This window comes from Aplidium turbinatum, chromosome 15 (assembly GCF_918807975.1).
Source record: "Aplidium turbinatum chromosome 15, kaAplTurb1.1, whole genome shotgun sequence".
In the NCBI taxonomy this organism is placed as follows: domain Eukaryota; kingdom Metazoa; phylum Chordata; class Ascidiacea; order Aplousobranchia; family Polyclinidae; genus Aplidium; species Aplidium turbinatum.
Genome location: NC_137486.1, coordinates 1,291,474 through 1,311,376, shown reverse-complemented (window position 1 = coordinate 1,311,376; position 19,903 = coordinate 1,291,474).

The window sequence follows — 19,903 nt, the reverse complement described above, 5'->3', positions numbered from 1 at the left end:
CAGTTCATGTCACGTGGAGGCAGTCCTACATGTGAACCTTTTAGGGGACAAACCGGGGATGGAATACGTTTGTCGCCCAAGGGCATTCTGGGAAGTCCAAGGGATATGAATTTCACCCCAGAATGACCTGTTTAATGTAACCTTCACTGAAATTCTAAACTTTGAAATCAGCCTTGCTGTCAAACTTTGGCATTTTGCGCCTGCTCTCTAATCGAGCCCTGATGAAACCATCTCTGTTATCTTCTCCACAAACGGAGCCTGAAGCCTCTGTCACAAGCTTAACATGGCGTTCCACAGCCTGGTTATGACAGGGGAAACTTTCAACTGTGAGAGTCACGTTTCTATCACTCATCGTGAATGTTTTCAATGTTTTCCAACAATGTATTTCAGGACAATCAAGCTTTTAGTAAATAAAGATGAATCTAAGTATAAAACGTCATAATTCACTACAACAGAAGCAAGTCATGTGACCATCATGTTAGTTGTATAGAGTGACTTTAACTGTTTATATGTCAGGTGATACATAAATTATATTGATTTCCATTAAGGATAGTCTAGGTCTAGGGGATCTCCTGACTAAGAAGCAGCAGGCCAACGATTCTCCATCACGTATCACTTAATCATTCTTCATTACAAAAATACATGGAAAATCAGCAGAGTCCTATTGGCATATGCATTTCGCTCTAACTGTAGAGCAGTGGTTCTCAACGGGGGCGGTACCGCCCCCCAGGGGGCGTTTTGATTTTGCAGGGGGCGGTACGATTACCTCGGCTTAAGGGGGGCGTTTTGATTATTAATGGGCATTCTGGTTTAACCCATCTACCGCCCAGCGTAACGATTTCGTCAAAGAGCTGGTATCGTCGTGGTAGCATTTGGTGGAAAAGGGATTCAGCTGTGTTGTTCTGCTACATACCAAACAGCAAAACCCACTTAACATATCCATAAGAGGTGATCTTGGAATGTTTCTCACTGGCTTTACACCGGATGTGAAGAAACTGGCACTTTCTCACCAAGCCCAAGGTTCACACCAGACTATCAGTAGGCCTATAGTGTTTTCATGCTCGCAAATATATATTTGCTTTTCATCAAATATAGTTACCAGTCTTTAAAACCTTTACAGCCTGTTTCACCCTAAAAGGGGGATCATCAAAAGGTCCTTATTTTAATATTTCTATTAGAATAAGGACCTTCTGATGATTCCCTTTTAGGGTAAAACAGGCTGTAAGGGTTTTAGAGACTGGTAACTGTAGCCAATATTTGATGTAGCCTAATTATATAGCTCTGCTTGGCTTTTTGCTTGGCATTGAGAACTTTTTGTAGTATTAACTGTTTTATTTTCGCTTTTCGTAATTAATCGTTTTTGTTGGGGGGGGGGGGGGGCGGTAAAATTTTGCCAGTTCATGAAGGGGGCGTTGGGCCAAAAAAGGTTGAGAAACACTGCTGTAGAACATCATTAGTGCCTTATTCAGATAGAATCTTTCTATTTGAATAAGGCACTAATGATGCTCTATAGTCTACAGTTAGAGCGAAATGCATATGCCAATAGGGCTCTGCTGATTTTCCATGTATTTTTGTAATAAAGAATGATTATGTCAGGTGACATGCAGTCAGATCAGATATTTTATATCTTAAGATCAATGTTATTAAATTTAGATACTCGAAGTTTACGAATCAAGTGATGATGATAACGATGATGGACGGAATATCTTTGGTTTATTCTAATGTAAAATATGGAAATGCTAGTACTTGGACATTGGTTACAAGATTTAAAAAAAAATATATGAACTTAAATTTGTTATAAGTGAAAAGTGATCTTTTACTATTTAGGTCAGTGTTTTTTTTGGAATGTCCCAAAATGTAAAATCTTGATTTTCACATTTTTTTGCATAGTTTCTACAATTTTGCTATTTACCGGTCAACGTTGTTTCAGTGTGGTGTATTGTAATATCAAAAATATGTCAATATTGGTTTGAGAATAATTTAGGATAAAAAAAGGTGGGTCCCATACTTGATTCAAGCATCGGGGATGAAAAGATAAGGTTCTCATTATACTAAGCCTTTGGCACTAACGAGAGTAGGGTGGCCAGGTGCTTTTTCTCGGCGGCCTTTCCTTCAGCAACTACACCCACCCAATTTATTACAGCCTGGGCAGAGGTGAGCGGTGTTTGTCAACAACCAGCATAAGCCGGGAGTCGAACCAGGTTTGCATAATTGGAAAGCCAACGCCTGGAAAGCCAACGCCGTTGCGCCATCCCACCGCTTCAATTTAGGATAAAATATTCCAAATGATAGAGCTTCGGTAGAGAGTTTGTCTTGTTGAACCATAGGCATACGAAGCCGAGTAACGTGATCAAGTTTAACATCTTCAAGTTTATTACATATAGAAACACAAAACTACGCAACAAGTTAAGTATCGAACGTTTTCGACATTTATCGACTAGAGATGGGGAACACCTGAATTTGAATTCTGTACAAAAAAGCGCAATTGAAGATCACATTTTCTCATGTACAGAATGCCAAAATAACGTTTCTATCAAGCAATTTGAGATCATGTCCAGAGGCAGGTCTGAGTATCAAACTAAGATCTTGGAAGCCTTGTACATAAAACGTCACAATCCACTTTTGAACAGACAATTGTATGCTTACGGCTCGTCTTTCTTGCTCTCTGTATTTTAAAATTAGTTTTTTCGCACCTTGCCTTTCTACCTTATCATGTGATCTGTTTAACACCTTTTATTGCAGTTACCTTTGATTCTCGTGGAGCCTATCGTTGAGTTTGAGCTAGTCAGAAGTACTGTGCAGTTTTTGTTTTTTCCTGTTTATAGATTTAATAAACCATTGCATTTTATTCAGATGTAGTTAAGTTGTATGTATATTATCCCTGAAGAGGACATCTTGTGATGTCGAAAACGTTCGATACTTAATTTGTTGCGTAGTTTTGTGTTTCTATATGTAATAAACTTAAAGATGAAAAACTTGATTGCTTGAATCTTTATCCTCGGACTGGGAAAGCTTCTTGCAGAGCTTAATCCTGGCAGTTTCGCATACTTGTAGAGGCTTCGGATCACTGACGCAAGCCCGGTCACCGAGATTGACAGAGTGAAGTTTCCGATTGTTGAAGTCTTGTTGCCGGCAAACTATTCCATCCATTAGATGCCGCTGAATGGAGAGCAGTCCTTAACGTGCGTTGCTCAAGCGCACACCCCGAGAGTCGAACCAGCGCCGCTTGATCTTGAAGTTTCTTCGTTCCAGAAGTGACGCGCTAACCAATTGAGCTATCGGGGCGGATTGATCACGTTACTTGAACACAATTGAACTTGATCACGTTACTCGGCTTCGTATGCCTATGGTTCAATATTCCAAATATATTATAGATTCAGTAACTTTTGAATTTCTACACTCTGCAATTGGTTTTAATTTTCCACTTTTATGGAGACTTGATGTTTATATATTGAGTTTTCCTAAATCAGTTTGAGGAGTAACTTCGGAAGGAAAATTGTATGCTTTTTCGTAAGCTCTCGCTTAACCATGGAATTATTCATTGCATGTCACTGCTCACAAAAATCTATCACGCTAAAGCCTAATGGTGGATTCCGCCTTATGGTCCATATTTAATGACTAATAACTTGTGACTAATAAATGTGACTAATAAAACTTTTCTGTTTTTATGAACTGACCCAGCATACTGTCCACTTGAAGTGGTTGATTGTCTCGTATCATTACTATAAGACTTGTTACTCAATGCAACAAGTAGTGTAGCCTACCAGATTACCAGCCTCATTTTTTAATCATAGGTAAGATTAAAAAATGAGGCTGGTACACTGTTTGTTGCATTGAGTAACAAGTCTTATAATAACTTCAAATGTGTGTATTTTTTTACCATAGTTCGTATGTGAAAGCGATTCAGCATTAAATTACCTTTGGAGGTATAAAAGATCAATTTTAGACGATTTCGAATTTTTGGCCTGGACCTGCTGCCATTATGGAAAAGTGGCCAAAACTCACTATTCCCAAAGAGGAATCATGGGGCTTTTTTGGTGACTCCACATCACCAATCGAACCACCTGACAAATTTTCAGCTTAATATTATTTTTTTCCCGGTCAAATCATTCAGCGACTGGACTAATACGTTTACGATTACGACTGATCGGGACGCATTTAACTGACTACCGCCTATTATCTACGTGACTTGAAAAGAAAAAAGTCATCAACAAATTGTTTATATTTCTACGCTGTTTTAATTGCAAGACCTGGTGCGTTGCGTTCTGAAATGGCTTTGCCCGAGGTAGGAGGTAGGCCAGGGCCGTTGACAGGATTTCTCGGGCCCGGTACTAATTTATTTTCTGACCCCCTTCATCGACAATGTTATGAAAATAATGGTTGTGTACAAACGTTTATTGATGTGCTGTTAAAATGAGGATGACACATGCCGTTCAAAATAGAAAATTAAGAGGAATATCATTTTCAACGGCATTAAATTTTTTCGTAAATCGCGATATCCTTGCTCTCAATCACGATCTTCGTCGGCATGTTTAAAATTGTAGGAGTTTTCGGCTGAAACTAATTTTTGTAAAGTAAACACAAGTGGCTAGAAGCGATTACCACCAAAAAATATATACAGTATATTCAGAATTAAAGAGAAAGTAAAGAAAAATATTTCGTGTTTATGAAAAAAAAAATCGTGGTTAGGGATATCACTATACTCTGAAGGGGGCCCGGTAGCCTGCGGTAGGCTACTTTACATCTGACGGTTGAAGTGTCTGTTTTAACCTCTGATGGTAATTCCATTACATCTGATTTTTTTAAGACCTTGATAATGTTTGGAGTTGCGGGGAATCTTTTAAATCCGGGCCCCCTAAATATTCCGGGCCCGGGTCCAAAAGTACCACCTAGACCCCCCCTGTCAACGCCCCTGAGGTAGGCGCTTTGACATAGGACAGTTTTCCTTGCGAATCAGCTGATTTCAGTCATGCGACTCAGCACGTGATATTCTGACAGATCTACTCGAATGAATTTTGATACAAAGAAAATTAAGTGAATGTATCGCCACAAGCAACGTGGCCTAATGGGTAAAGCTTAGGGCAAGGGAATAGTCATTTCGATTGCGTGGGTTCGATTCCCACCCTCTGCTAATGTTCTTTTTTCTTCTGCAACTGAACTGAGTGCAAGAAGGATCCTAATGACTGTAATCAATTGAGTTTATAAGGAAAATTGTCCTACCTTTCTTAACCCATGCGCCACGGCGCAATGGTGGTACCGGGTTCGCACGGAAACTTGTCCTATTTTAAAGTGACTACCATGGTAGGATTTCTTTCAGGGGTTTTCTTTTCCTACAGCCTACCTTGCTTTACGTGATGAGCTAACGCATCAAGAGTGTTCCCCTCGGATAGTTCTACCGGTAAAATGATAATGAAAACTCTTAAAGGACTTTAACGAACAGCTTCTCTTCTAACTCTAATTTCGAACACAATTTATATCAGCACCAATTCTCATCTAGCCTACTTGTATTCAATTACTTCAAGTCTCAAATCACAATAATTTCTGCACCAACTACCAATCCACAACTCATAACACAACTCTCATAATCAACTCATAATAATGATCTCAACAATAATAAAAATCATTACACAAATTACACCACTATTTATAGTTGGTTGTTCAGTCCAGTAACTTCAAGAAGGTTACGTAAGGTTACATCATAAAAAACCATTGTTCTATCATGCAGCATTTAAATGTAGCCTAAACAACAGAAGCTCAAAGAAGTTTAAAGAATGTCACGTAGGGTAGAAGATTGTTACATAATAAATATTTCACAATCGGACATCTACTGTAAACATCCTTATGACGTCATGACAAACGACGCTCAGCAATTATGAAAAACAACAGAACATTCCAGATTTGCATGCTTACAGACGATTCTGGAAATGCGTTACATAATACAGATTTCTCATTTAAAGGTTACAAAACACATTACAAAACAATTAGTTACTCAATAAAATAGTTCTCATTAGTTATCTCCAACGATTCATTAGTCCATCGTTGCATGATCTACCAATGACAGCGTTTCTCAAAACAATAATTACGTTTTCTGCGAAAGTTTCCAACGTCCTCAACAACCTCAGTGCATCGGCGCGCAAGATGACTCATCTTCTTACATCGAAAACACTTCCTCTCTGGACAGTCCTTGGCCAGATGACCTTCTCTGTGACAGTTATAGCAAGCCTTTTCATCAAAAGGGCAGCTCTTGGCTATGTGTCCAATCTCTCCACATCGGTAGCAATGGTTGTCACGGCAACGTCTGTTTTCCGAATGTCCGCCGTCAGCAACGCACTCCCTGGCGAAGTGTCCGCGTCTACCGCATCTATAACAAACTCCAAATGGTCGTCGCCTGTCCTCCTCTCCTCGGTTCTTTGCGCTTGTAGTATCCGTGATCGTGAGATTGTCGCTGATTATCTGCAGAACAATCTCGAGCAAAGTGACCATTCTTGCCACAAGAATAACAAGTAACTTCCGAATCTCTCTCAATAACATTTCCAATTATAAGATCAACTAAAGGATTTTGTAAACATAATGTTTTCACAGTCCCACTACAATACGGAGTTTCGATATATATCCTCGCTAACGGTCCTTGGATTGAAGTATTATTTATCGACATCACAATTCCAGTTTTTCCGTTAACTGACTTTCTTTAACCAAATCTCTCCTCACCATGATACCCGTAGAACCAGAATCGCGTAAAACTTTTACCTTTTTGTTTCCAACCGTTCCATTCACTACTGGCAGGTCGTCGTCGTCGTCGTCTGAGCTTCTGGGGCCGAGGGTCTATCCTTTTACCACCCCAGATTCACGATGTTCCCGGACTACACTGGAAGGCTGCTAGAGAACAGCCAGTCTTTAGTTTCATCATCCATGACGCGCAGACCTTCCACTCCGTTAGGTGGCTTGAAGATGGTACAGTCATTGATGATGTGGTCTGCGGTCTGTTCCTCGGCACCACATTCACAGGAGGAGGAAGAAGCCATTCCCCATTGGTGCATGGCTGAGTGGAAAAGCCCGACGCCCGTACGGAGACGGTTGAGGCGCACCCATGCCTGTCTCTGTAGTGTCAGGCCGATGGGGCGTGTGTCGGCGTCGGGGATGAATGAATGGAGTCTGGTGGTGCTTGACCTCCATTCAGAATGCCATTTATGGTCCGCCCAAGTAGCCGCAGAGATGTCTTGTTCGTCAGCTTCGTTGATCAGAAGCCGAGCGGCTGGCACGAATGGGTGTCTTGATTTCAGTCGGCGGGGGTGCCCGTTTGGGAAGGCAGAGATCTTGTGGTGGAGAAGATGATTAGGCTCCAGTGCCCGTCGACCGAGGGACAGAGTGGCTTCTTCGCGACGAAGCTCAGCAGGTTGGATGCCAGCGAGAATGGGGAGATTGTCCAAATGTCCAATGGTGTGGGACGCAGGCATCCGGTCACTGTGCGCAGGGCGCTGTTTATGGCAGTGTCGATGTTGTGGCAGTGAGCACTGCGGCACCAGACAGGTGCACAGTACTCTGCTGAAGAGTAGACAAGGGCTAAGGCTGCTATTCGCAAAGTGTCAGCCCTCGCCCCCCAGCTAGAGCCTGCCAGGCGCTTCAGTAATGCAGCGCGGGATGTCAGTTTCTTGCGCAGTGACACCAAATGGTGGCGGTATGTGAGCGATCTGTCTAATGTCACCCCAAGATACCTTGGCTCGGGGCAGAAGGACAGAGGTTTTCCGTTGTTGTGGACATGTAGCTCACGATCAGCTTCCCGATTGTGTAGGTGGAAAGCTGCCGCCACAGGTATTATTTCTTCGTAAGCATCTTCTTTTGTCTTCTTTCCCGTTTTCCTCTCCAACTGATCATCTTCATCCGATCTCTCATTCCCAAGCGTGGGTTCAGGAATCATTAACGCACAACCGCATCGATAAACGTCCGTGTCTTTATCTTTTCCAGACTGATTGGATAGGGAAAACGACTTGTCCTTGCATTCTTTCGCTTCGTGTCCTTGCCTATTGCAACGATTGCACCACTTTCTCGATTCATGATGATTCTTGTTAGTCTTCTTCCGGCAGTTAACAGCCTTATGACCTAAGCCATTACAATTAAAACAACGTACTTCTCTTGGAACCGCACCTCCTTTAAAATTATTTGTTTGTTCCTCGCCTTTGTCGAATGACAACGTCTCTTCGGTCGACAACTTCTCATCATGGGCAACTAAATATTGTTCCGCCACACTGGCTATGTCTTCTAGAGTCTTTGGACTTCTCTCCATTAAATAAACTGACAGATCTTTTGAACAAGAATCTGTGAATTGTTCTTTAACTATAAGGTTTTCCAATCCGTCCAATGATTGCTCGGCCCCCGAAAGTTCAAACCATTTTAACAAAAGGTTTCTTAAACGTTCAATAAATTGACCTGGGCTTTCGTGTCGTTCAGGCTTTGCCTCACGGAATCTTTGACGGTATCCATGCTCGGTAAAATTGTATCGCTTTAACAGAGCTAACTTCAATCTGTCGTAGTTGTTACTGCCAAATTTCTTATTTAAGCCCTCTGCATTCATTTTGTGACTCGTTTGTTAATATTTGGCTTTTGTCTCTTTTGCAAGTCTACTGTACTAAAAAAGCCACCTGTTTTTCTTTGATTGGAATTGTTTTTGCCTCTGTCGCATCTGTGTTTGCACCTGTGGTTTGTTTTCGTTAAATCAATAACTTATCAGTCAACGATATAACGTCAGTTTTCATTGAATTATACAACCATTATGACCTATTCGTTTTTCAATAATTGCCAATCTAAGAGCAGGAGTTACATGGCTTTAATTACATTTTCATTGGGAATTTTAACGATGACTTTTTTAGATGTATTTTTGGACGTAGAATCTAAAAATCGAGTGCTTACAAGCCGAAAACTGGACGTTTTTGAGATATTTGCATTTTTTGGGCTAGCAAGAGAATGACGTCATTGCTTGGTAGCTCAGGAGAGATTCGCGATCGTTGGATAGCGGCTGCATTTGAATACATGGCTCAAAACCAAAGTAGCTAGTTCCTCTGTTTTCCCACGGAGTTCGGGTAGTTTTGTTTCCTGGTCGCAGCAAAATTTTAGTTGTGATGGTTTGTGATCTGGTTGTTTCTTTTCAATTCGAACCAACTTTCATAGAATAAATATTATTGTTACTTCACAATTTTCAGTTTTGATGACTTCACTTTGCACAATTTTTCTAAAGTTGGGTTACGTTTGTGCTTGTTTCATTACGTTTAACGATTGGGCTACTTTTAGGCTAGTTTTCCTAGAAATTTGGGCTGGAAATTTACATTTAGATAGAATTTCTAAAGAAGGACAAGAGTGAGACGCTCACAAACATATCAAAAAAGTATCTTGAATTTCTCTCTGAAGAATGAATCGCAAATCTAAGTTTCAAAGCACAATTTCTGTGTGTATTTTGAAAGGTATTTTGGGTCCAATTTTGGGTGTTTTGGGTACTGAAAAGGTATTTTGGGTCTAATATTAAAACAGATAAACAAAGCAGAAAAAAAGGAATAATTATTACTGCCCACAAATACTACTCAAAGCAGGACATCATCAAAGCTGCTGCCATGATTCTCAGAAATAAGATTAAAATGTCTTAGGTAAAGCAGTTAAAGCCACCTATAACAGCGGATCTGTTGAATGATGGTAAAATACAACCACCTGAAGACCTTGTGCAGTTCTACAAATATATGTATGGTGGCCAAGATACCATGACTGAGCGCTGTGAAAGATATGCAAGGTCATCCGCTGAAGACGATGTTTACAAAGCTACATATGGGAGAATCAAACCTGCAAAGCATCTGCTGTTAGGGATGACTCTGAAGTCGTTGACGGGCTCCAAAAAAGTCATTGAACTTCTTAACCATTTTGGACACTGCTTAGGCTACACTTTGCGTGAGGAGTATGAAACAGAAATTGCTCTACAGGCTTTGGAGAAGGAAAAAGCTTCTCCAGAAGGAATAATTGGAGAAAAAAGGTTTAGCAATTGCAATTGCTTGGGACAATTGTGATCAGAATAAAGATACGCTTTCAGGCAGTGGCACCCTCCATGATACACAAGGAATATGCTTCCACAATATGACAACAGAGTTAGATGGATCAAAAGAACAAGGCCCATCACAGAGTGATAGTAGCAATTCTGGTTTGTCTTGGATTAGAAAAAGCAGTCTTGCAATCCCTCATATTGAGCTGGAGCCTGTAAGAAAAAAGCCAAAGAAAGTTTCTACCAATTTCAAAACTTTCGATATGCCTTTCAAAACTTCTCCTGAAAATCTACAAAATGTGACAAAAAGGGATGTGATTTGGTCAATCGCCTTTGCTGGCTGTAAAGACACGCCTATGTGGTCAGGATTAAATGCTCAGCTTACAAAAGATCCCCTGCCTCGCCAGACAGTTGCATACATGCCAAATATAGGGACACCACCTACAAGGATGTAGTTCTTGATACTATGAAAACAAGCTTGAAAGTAGCGGATGAATGCAAGGAACATTACATGAATGTTACGTATGGCCTTGGTATTGCAAAGCCTGCTGCCCAAATTCAGAATATTCTGGCTCCCAGACTTGATAGGTTATTCATCCACTATGAACCGTTCCACATCATATTCAGATACTTTGGTTGCTTGGGTTACCTGATGGAGCCATCTGGAGGTCCATACATCCTTACTTAATCGGAAGTACTAGCTCCTTATAGGTCAATTAGCGGCTTCTTATCAGGAAAGCATTATAACGGGTGTAAACGATTGCATGTTTTACTTGCCACTGCGTTCAGGAAAAAAAAACATGTAGAGTCGTTCTTAGAGCAGATGAAGGACAATGGGAATAGACATGCTATCATCACAGCAATGCTTCGAAACAGTATACATATTGAAGATGTAGAGAAATCAGATGCCTTCAAAGGTCTTGTCACAAATCAAAGTCACAATGTCACAAATCAAAGATATCATTCAAACAATAAAAAGTTTAAAGTGGAATTGGGCAGGACATATCATGCAAACAACTGACAACAGGTGGACAAGAAGAGCTACTAACTGGATACCGCTTGACAATAAACGCAAAAGAGGGAAACAGAAAACAAGATGGCGAGACGAACTCTACCAATTCGACAAACACCGGACAAGATATGGGGAAGGCCTTCATCCTGCAGTGGAACAACAATGGCTGACAATGATGATGAAAGGTCTTATGAATGATTATGAGAAGTTCTGTGACGACACACCGAACGGCAACCATGGCGGTACAGCCCAGTTCTGGATTCTTTACATCAATCTTGTACAGCAATTTTTACTTATGAACAGAGCTGTAAAGAAGAATGATATTGAGCTCTTCACTTATGCTCTGAAAACAATAATCCCTGTGTTTTTTGCATGCAACAAACCTAACTATTCCAGACACATGCTATTGTACTTCCTGAAACTGTTGAACATGGACTACACAGTACACACACCCTGGCATACGTGATCAGCTGGAGAAAGGAGCCTTCTCTGTGAGGTTGTCTGGACATTTTTCTCTAGATTACCTGTTGATCAAGCAGTGGCGATGGCTGTGAATGTGGATGCTGCATCCAGGATGACCGGCATAAGTGCATTCACCCAGAGTTTTCCTTCCCAACGAAGATGGAGTGTCACGAGGTATATAAAAAGTCAAGTGATAAATTATGCGATGGGGAAGGCTGGTATGAAAGATTATGAAACTGTTTACTAGGAATCAAAACCTTACGGAATAAAAAGAAACCATGCTGATTTCATGAAGATTGGTGAAACTATCGATTCGACCATGAATCCATTCAACATGTTGAACAAAGCAATCACTTGATCAAGCTATCGTCTGGAAGACCAGCTCAAGATGAGATCAGAAATGATCTCTTGAACACAATTAGCAAAGGTTCTGAATAGCAACAGGAGTTCCTTGATGAAATAAAAGAAGATCCAGCTCGAATTGAAAAGCCCATCAAGAGAAGGAAAGTTAGAAATTTTGCTAGCAATGCAGAAAAGATTTTCGTCACCACAAAAGATAAGCAAGTGGTAGAGCTGAAATGTTCCAGAGACATGTTTGGCAGACTTCTTTACTTGTCCTGCCAAAAAAAGCTTGACTTAAGAAAAGTCCTGTCTCATCCAGTCAGTAGTTCCCCTTAGTCTATGCAATGTAGATGGAAGTATGACCACAACCAACAAGTCCAAGTTGGCTAATCATCTTGAATCACTTGCGACGGCAGCTAATGAACCATTGAATACGGGAAGCGATGTGAGTATTTTTAATGGCATGTTCTTGATCAGAATGATTACGAACCTTCCTTCTACTTATGGTGGAATTTCCAAAGCTCTCTTAACTATGGTTTGTAAAGCCTACTAGCGAAGAAGTGCACTTTATATGTGACGATTATAGACTACTCAGAACACAATCAAAGATTCGGCTCATGAAATTCGGGGGGACACCGACACTGTCGTCAGCATGACTGGTCCTAGCCAAAAAAGACCTAAAGACTTTTCAAAGTGCCTATCCTCATCACAGTTCAAAGATTCTTTCCTTGCTTTCTTGTTTTATGAGTGGCAGTCAAATGCCTATGCTGAAGTAATCGGGAACAAGAAGGTAGTTTTGGCAAAGGGAAAAAAGTGCTATGAATTTAGTGTGCAAAGTAACAATCTTATAATGAGACAGAACTGCTGTTTATATGACTGCGAACACATTGAAACGGACACAAGGATGGTGCATCACATCTTTCAGCTTTACAAAAGTAGTAACAATCCTCTGCGAATGAATGTGCGTTGTAATGACAGAGATGTAATGATCATTCTCTTGCATTATTGCAGTGATGTGGATCTGCAAACATAAGTTTTATTAGAAATGGGTCATGCTTACAACAATACTCGGCGTATTGTTAACATCAGAAGCATGATGGGGGAGCTCAGTGAAATTAATGGCTTATTCTGTACAGCTTTGCCAGGATACCATGCCATCACAAGGTGTGATTACGATTCCTGTTTCTTTGGAAAAGGGAAAACTAGACCACTCTTAATTGCATTAAAGTACCCTCAACTCCTTCAAGCACTGGCAGAGTTAGGCAGTTTCATCAGTGTTAGCTCTGCCACGGAAGCTGCTCTCGAAGAGCTTGTATGCGCAACATACGGGAAAAGGCAACTTCGTGACGTCAATGAAGCCCGCAGAGTTATATTTGAAACGAAGTTTACGCCAATACATAGTGAGCGGCCTCTGCAAAAAGTATAAGGTTTGAAACCTACAGCAATACCTTCTTGCAGGGCAGCGTTTATCCAGCACATTAAGCGAGCAAATTTTATTGCAAGGATGTGGAAACTTGCAAATGAATTCAAGCCTGTGACAGAGTCACCCTTAGACCATGGGTGGAAAGAGAATAATAGCGGCAAGATAGTGCCAAATTGGTTTGAAGGCCCTCAGCTGCCAGATTCTCTTAAAGTTGACCAATATAACAATGACAGTGACTATGAGGATTCGAATTTATCTGACGATTCAGATGACAGTGAAAGTCAGAATGATAATTTTAACATTATCTAACTAAATCTTGTATTTCAGATTGTATTTTTTTTACAGTTTCATATTTGAAAAACACAAAAACTGTTACAGTTACTCAAAAGCCTTGACAGATAATCTTTGGTCTTGGCAGAATTTGACCAATTTCACTTTTTCAACTAAGAAGCTGTCTTAATTTAGTGACAAATTGCTAAAGGAAAAAATTAGTAAATAAAAAACGGAAGTAGCCCACAAACATTAAAAATTGCTAATATCTCAAAAATGTCCAGTTTTCGGCGTGTAAGCACTCGATTTTTGGATTCTACGCCCAAAAATACATCTAAAAAGTTCTTCCTTAATTTTCCTAATGAAAATGTAATTAAACTCGTATAACTCCTGGACTATAAGGAGTCCGAATTTTTTCACATCACCATGCGGCAACTATGTTTTTCTTGAGATAGCCTACAATGTTACAACACTTCCATAGTAGGCTACTCATCTTAAAATATTACCGGGGGGAAGGTCGGGTTAGTTGAGCCACTTTTTGCATTTCTGCAATTTTTTTTATTTGAGTTGCTTTTATTTCTTCATTCACAGTGCTCTACCTTCTGCGTATATTAAACAATATTTGCAGGAAGTACAAACCTTATCGAATGACAACAACCGGGTCCACAGGTGTTTAAAAACTAGTAGTCAAATGCCTCAACTAACACCACGGTAAGAGTTAGTTGAGCCACAGACTGGGGTTAGTTGAGCCTCATTTAATATTTTTGAGAACACAATTTTAACCACGTTTCTTTTCCAAGTCTTAGTTTATGTTTAAAGTAATAATATCAATATATGAAAACAGATTAACAATTGTTCCAAGAGTCGCTCGTAACTCGATGTACACATCAAATAATGAATAATGAAATAATGAATTTCGCCCTAACCAGTCGAGCTTCGAGGTTAAGATTAAAAAGTTCGCTAAGCATAATTTTGCGCTAGAAAATGCTTAGAAAATTTACTATACTTGGGTCCAACCTGTCAGGGGCACTTTAAAGTTTGACCAAGTTTACGTGCCTTTGTTGAGTTTTATGCTGTTCAAAGTGATTTATTTATTGGACCGTAAACAGACTTATCTAACGGCTGCAATCTATGTAAGGTGTGTGGAGGTATCGTAAGCATTATAACCCCCTTTCTACACTGGCTCAACCAACACCGAATGCAAAGGCTCAACTAACACCTTAACCATACCGCCATGAAAATGTTAAAACTACAGCAAAACTTCATGGCACATTATGCCGCTTTTATTTAGAACTAGGTTTGTTTGGTAAGCTACCAAACAAATTAAATGAAACTGTCTCAGTAACCAAGTATAAAAAAATATTATTAGACGTACCTCCATTTTTAATACGCCTATATACTTTCCAAGGTCAAAACACAACTTTTTAACTTCAGCACCACCACATACAGCACCACATACAAGCACCACTGGTTCGACTCCCGGCTTAAGCTGGTTGTTGAAAATCACCGCTCACCTCTACCCAGGGTGTAATAAATTGGGTGGGCGTAGTTGCTGAAGTAAAGGCGGCCGAGAGAAAGGAACTGGCCACCCTACTCTTGTTAGTGCCGAAGGCTTAGTATAATGAGAACCTTATCTTCTCATCCCCCGATGCTTGGATCAAGTATGGGACTCACCTTTACCTTTTTTTTTACCACATACAATATCAATCGTCAACTCAAACCAGATGGGAGACCACGCGATGAGAAACTTTAAGATCACGTGATGATAAAATGTGGTTACCTCACCACATTTAAGAATTAAAAGGGTGGATTAACTAACCCAGTGGCTCAACTAACCCGACCTTCCCCAAGTATCAATTAAGGGCTTAAATTTTTTAGATGCCTTTTCTCTGTGGTCAATAGAAAACGTCATTCTTATGACAACTTTACTTAAATACATTGATGTAATTGGTCACAGCGGTAAACCATAATCTCTTCGTGGGAAAATTGTAACATAAGATTCCCGAATCCGTTCGTCTGTATGTAATGACCGAAAAAGACACACTCCTTTGAAACGTCTATTCAAAATTGTATTTCTGTAAAATTAGCCACCTGGTTGTCGAAAATGGAATGCAATGCGATACACCACTAAAAACTTGTCACTACAATACAAACTACTTAGATAAAAGACGGAATTTTCGTCCAGCTGGCAAGCACTAAGCAAACAGTCAAATATGCCTCCAACTTTCAAGCAACCATTTTACAAATGACTAGAATAATTTGCGATATCTCAAACTCACGTACACAGTAACTGTGACGCAATAATGAAAGACATTGTCACGCAATTCAAACAGGTGTTGTAAGGCGATGATGCAATGTTTCATCAGGTCTTACGAACGATGGTGCAATATTTGGACATTTTCTAGCAATTTTCATGACGTAAGATGCCAGCTAGGTTAAGTAGACCATAACGGTTTTTATATGACGTTTGATTTGGTGAATAATTGTCGGGAACATAGCGGCCCCTAGTTATGACAGTCTGACATGGCATAACTAAAAAAGAATTGACGACAATTGTGAGCCAATGAATAAAAACACATGATACACAAATTGTTTGAATCACTCACGTTTAAGTTAATACGTAAATACAAAGGGCATGCAAAGAATGAACAACAATACGAATAATACACGACGATACATGAAATTGGTACCATGGATACACGCTAAAATGACGCTATATACAATGGTTGCGATAATAACCGACTGTTCTGGGCTCAGACAAGTGTCGGCCACCGCAGACAAAACCAGGCTCAAACCCTAACACTTAGGTGTTCTTTACGGAGGCGAGGCACGAAATATTCCTCAACACGTAGTCTACTTTCACTTTCCCGTAGCCTACTCTCATCATAGTTGCAGACGGCGACTTTAGCTCTACGAACCACAGGCTTCCCTTTCCTAATTTGTGGAACTATCTCATGCACCCTCCCAAGTTGATACTTCCCACGTTTACCAATGTCTTGGAGAGAACCCACCACTACAAGTTGACCAGGCTCCAAATTCTCGGCCATTTTTAGCCATTTTTTCCGGCCCTGAAGACCTAGCAAGTAAAAATCTATCCATTTGCTCCAAAACTGCAGAGAAAGTGACAAATTGAACCGATAATCCCTTCTTAATTGGTCACGATCATGTGATTTCCCAACAGCACAGTATGGGTCTAAGTATGGGGTCAAAAGTGAGGCAGGGGTGATGACAGTAAAATCCCTAGGGTCGTCACTCAAAGGTACCAAAGGGCGTTCGTTCACGATCCGAACGGCACTGCCTGTGTACGTAAGCAGTTCAATAAAATTGGGCTTACGTAGCGAACAGTCTAAAATGTGAAAAAATGCAATTTTAAATTGTTTTACCATTGCCTCCCAGGCGCCACCTTGCGCCGGAGCATATGGAGGTATAAATTCCCAGTTTATCTCCCTCTGTCTCAGGGCGTTGTGAAATTCAGCTGATTCTATCAACTCGGGTAACTTCTTAGATGCCGCCTGAAAGGTGCTTCCATTATTGGAATAGATAGCATTAACCTGCCCACGTAAATCTGTAAACCTAGTAAAGGCAAGTATAAAATCACTCAGCGACAATGACGTAACCGGCTCAACATGAATAGCTCGAGATGCCATACATGTGAACAAGAGTCCCCAAGCTTTCTTGTGGCTCTTACCTTCAACAAAGGTTAAAGGTCCAAGATAGTCTAAGCCGCAATCAAAGAAGGGTTTCCTATGCGCAGTTGTGCGAAACAAAGGTAAATCAGACATCAGCTGCCTTATAGGCCGCGCTTTCTCAATCGCACATACACCACAGTCATTAATATACCTCTTCACGGAGGCATTACCATTAGCGATCCAAAACTTCTGTCGCGTAGACAACAAAGTGTGCTGTACTCCATAGTGCGCATTTCGATTATGATGCGACTGTACAACAAGCCTATAGTGAAGGGGTGTTTCGAAGGAAAAACGATCGGATGCTTTGCTTCTAGAGAGATCTCGGGAGAATTACGCGCCCTTCAATGCGGATTACACCAGCATCATCTACACAAGGTCTGTACTTTTTAAGTGAAAGCAATTCTTTCAAGCGTTCCTTCTCACGTTGCGAAGCGCCAACACTACCCCGCTTTATCACTTCCTCAAAGGCATCCGGCGATCGCTTGGTCATTAAACGCACCACATCGCCATACACGCTTTTCTGAGCAAACTTCACAGCCAAATCTAAAGCACTGTTAAGATAAGATGCAACCAGTTTTGGCTTCACAAAGCTACGCTTTCTCGTTTTACAGCACAAATATTCAACAAAAGCAACCAAATAAGCGATTCTCTTTTTCATAACATACAAAGAAGGTGCGGCCTCGATCAATCTGTGAAGACCACCCTGTCCGACGTCAAGCGACTCCTCTTCGTCACGAAGATATAGGCTATGGACAGGTACTGAAGTGGCATTTTCTACAGATGGAATTTCTTCACACTGATAGAGAAGACTAGAACCATTCAACCACAACTCTCGAAATTCTTTCTTTGTAATAAGATTTGGCCTTGTGCCAACATCAGCTGGGTTCATATCGGTAGGGCAAAAACGCCAAACCTGGGCTCCAGACAACAATAAAATATGCTCAACTCGACGCGTGATAAACTTATTCAAACGTAAATCAGGGTTTTTAACCCACTGCAACACAGTCCGAGAATCACACCAAAAATACTTAAGGCAGCCGGGCATCTTCAATGCCTCGTAGGCCTGCTTCACGAGTCTTGTTGTATTCAAAGCGGCAACAAGCTCTTTCCTAGCTATCGGCCAAGAAAACTTATTTTTTACAACAATGGTAGATTTACCCAAAACGAAAGACACACTAGGAACTCCGTTAACCAGTCTACGTAAGTAAACAACAGAAGAGAAAGCCTGATTCGAAGCATCACTAAACCCATGTAATTGATAAGAAACAACATCATCCGGACTACACACACCAGAGTTTGCAAAATACCATCTCGGTAACGAAAAATCCTTAAGCAGGTCCAAAGAGCGAAGCCACGACTCCCACTCTTTTACAAAGCTATCAGGGACCTCGGTGTCCCAATCAAACTTGTCTATCGCCAATTGCTGAAGTATCGGACGTGCTTTTAGAAAAAATGGGCTCCAAAGCCTAGCGGATCAAAATTTTGTCCAAGCTGACTGAGCATACTTCTGCGCGTGTGTTTAGCTAAGGGCTTTAAGGAACATGCGATACGCATCTCGTCAGACTCGGTTTGCCACACACAACCCAATGTCTTCGCTGATGGCAAAGTCATATTTTCAGTCTGAAAGTCAATGTCACGAATCATAGGTGAAAGCACCTCATTATCCAAATTTGACAAGACAATCATAGCCTCCTTGTTAGCACTCCACTTAACAAGCTTAAACCCACGGCTAACAACCAAAGCAATTGATTCATGAGTGATTTGCTGAGCTTCCTCTAAGCTATCAGCCGAAAATATAAAATCATCCATGTACATATTATTTGCAATATTGCAGAGAGTTAGTTCACCAGCACCGCTGGGATTCTGCTCGATCATTTTCTTTATGGCCAAGCAAGCGATATATGGGCTACTCTTTATTCCCCAAGGGTGTACACAAAAACGAAAGGGTACCATTCTACCATTTTCAAGGTCATCATATTCAAACCACATTATACGAAACAAATCCCTCTGCGACTCAGGTAACTTTATTTGAAAGAAGCATTTAGTCACATCAGCCATGAGACCAAATCTACCAAGCCGAAATCTAGCCAAGACATCTACCAGAGGGTTTAACAAGTCAGGACCCGAAAACATTACATCATTAACACAAGTTCCTCGAAATTCAGACTTGCCATCGTAAACAATACGCTTTTTAATTGTGACGTCACAAAGTATGGTAAATACCATTCAAATCCCTTTAGATTTTCTGCTTCACCAGCACGCTCAATATAGCCATTAGATTTAAGATCTTTCGTGGTGTCAGTAAGGAAATCACGAAGTTCAGGTTGTTTTAAAGCCTTCTTCTTTAAAGCAGCAGCTCTATCTGACACCAGCACAAAATTGTTAGGTAAATCAATATCTTCCTTCAACGGTACAGGTATCTCAAATCGACCATCTTTCAACTCAATATTCGGTTCAACAAGTTCTCTAGCCAAAACGTCATTGCGAGACAATTCACAGGTTTCATTTTGCAAGGTCAAATTCTGAATGACTTTATTCAGGTCTGCTATTTCCATATCACGAAACTCAATTTTACGCTGAAAGCTAGAGATTACATCCGACTCTAAAGACGTCTGCACTCTGCACACATTAGCAACGCTTTCATCTAAGGGTGACTTACCACCACAAGCCAACCAACCGAGAGGAGTGAG